The following is a 2,482-nucleotide window of genomic DNA, read 5'->3' on the forward strand; positions in this document are numbered from 1 at the left end:
AGAAACTATTTCACAGGAGATAAAAAAAGAAAAACTTCAAAAATCATTATTATAGGAGATGAGTATAACCCTGATACCAAATGATGAGGACATTATCAGAAGGGAAGATTATAGACGAATGTTACTTGTCAACATTAGATGCAAAATTCCTTTTAAAAATGGCAAATGTAATCCAGCAATATGGAAAATACAAATAAAATCACAACTAAGTAGTTATTCCGGAAATGCAAAATCAACTTAACCTTTAAGAATAAATCAAGATAATTCATTTTTGATGGTTTTGAAAACTGAAAAAAAATGCATATAATAAAATTCAACATCCATTCAAGATTAAAACTCTCAGCAAACTAAGGCTAGAAGAATATTTCCGTAATCTGTTAAAGAGAAAACCTACAAGAAACATCATAACCATTGGTGGAATGTTGAAGTTTTCTTCTGATAAATGGCATAATCATTATCTCCATTTCACTACTTATATTCAATATTTTGCTGAAAATTCTAACCAGTGTGGTAAGACAAGAAAAAAAATTAAAGAAATAATCATTGGAAAGAAAACTGTCATTATTCATCACAACATATGATGTACATGCAAAAAAGTCTAAAAACTCTACATATAAATTATTCAAAATATTACTAGAATATATTATTTTTATAAATGTTTCTAGATGCCAAAATAAACTATTAGAAAATGAAAATCAGTAAAACACCATTGATAATAAAATAACATAAAAAATTACATGCCTAAGAATAAATCTAATGAAAGTTGTACAAGGTCATTAATACAGAAAATTAGGAAACAATTTGAGAGAAATTAAAGAACACAATATACCAGGCTTATAGTGTGGATGACACAATTTTATAAAGATGTCAATTTTCCCAAAAATTGACTGACAAATTCAATGTAATCTTCATTAAAATCCCATATGTTTTTGAAATTTAAAAGCTACTTTCAAATTTATAATTAAATGAATAGGGGTGTGTATAACCAAACACTTAAAGAACAAGCAGCAATGGTAGAAGGACTTACTCTTTAATTTAAAACAGATTATAACACAACACTAATCAGATAGCATGGCATTGATTAAAATGGAAATGCAGAGACTAATAACATGGAATACAGACCAAGAAACCTACTCAATCATGTATAGATACTCAGTTTAAGACTAAAGTGACACTTTGGAGATATGGAAAAGAAATGGTCTTTTCAGTAAGTGGTGCTAGGAAAATTGTTTCCTTATGAAAAAAATAATTAATTTTGACACTATTTCACACACACCATACTCAATTCCAGACCAGTTATAAATCTAAAGGTGAGAAACCATCAATACAACTTCTATAACATAATATCTTTTTAATCAGGCCTAGGAAAAGTTTTCTTATAGTATGTAGAAACCACTAAGCGTAAAAGCAAAAAGTGATAAATTGGACTACAATAGTCCCCACTTAATCACCACGGTTTTAGTTAGCCACATTCAACCGCAATCCAAAAATATTACATGGAAAATTCCAGAAATAAACAACTCATAAGTTTTAAATTGTGCACCATTCTGAGTAGCAAGACAAACTCTCACAGCATCCAGCTCTGTCCAGCCCAGGAGGTGATTCATGCCCTTGTTTCTAATATCAGCCCTAGTTGAATATTCAACATAAATGCCCCACACATGTACAATAAATTTCATAGCAGGCTAAAACTTCAAAACAAGAAGCAATCCCAATGCCCATCAACTATAGAATGGAAAATCAAAATATACAATCTTACAACTGAATATTCAATAGAAATAAAAATAAACGTACTACAGCTATGTGCAACAAAGTGGTCGAATTACATAAACACATGTTGAAACAAATGCAAAACATTATATATTAGACTTCGAAGTTCAAAACTAAACTGTAGGGTTATAATTCTAGATTGCGGTGGAGGGGAAAGTGCGTGAAGATTATGAAGGAACATGTAACGCTTTCTGGGGCGCCGACGATTTTCTAGTGTTGGACCAAGGTGAGAGCCACAGAGTCTTCTTGTAGTAGTAACTTATTGAGCTGGTATATTTTTCTGTGGGTTATTCTCAGCAATGAAAAGTTTTTAAAATATTAAAAACTTGTTGTTTGGTAGATTTTTCTGTGGGTTATTCTCAGTAATAAAAAGTTTTTAAAATATTAAGCAACCAGAAGAGAATTTTCAAATTTACCATCACCAAAACAATCCACCTACCTGTGACTCTACTCATATACAGTCGATCCTTCAACAGCAGCGTGGGTTTGAACTGCACGGGTCCACTTATAAACAGATTTTTTTTTCAATAAATACAGTAGGCCTTTCCCACCCTCCAGCTTTTGAGTCCTCGGGTTTCTGTCCTCAGGTTTCGAATCTGCGGATTAAATCGACTGCGAATTGAAACAGTATTTGCACATTCCCAGCAGCAGATTCGCAACCCAGAGCAAAATCTGTTTTTCATCTGAAGTTGGTTGAATCTGCATTTGCGAA

Source organism: Pteropus vampyrus, unplaced genomic scaffold (genome assembly GCF_000151845.1).
Source record: "Pteropus vampyrus isolate Shadow unplaced genomic scaffold, Pvam_2.0 Scaffold45, whole genome shotgun sequence".
Classification (NCBI taxonomy): Eukaryota; Metazoa; Chordata; class Mammalia; order Chiroptera; family Pteropodidae; genus Pteropus; species Pteropus vampyrus.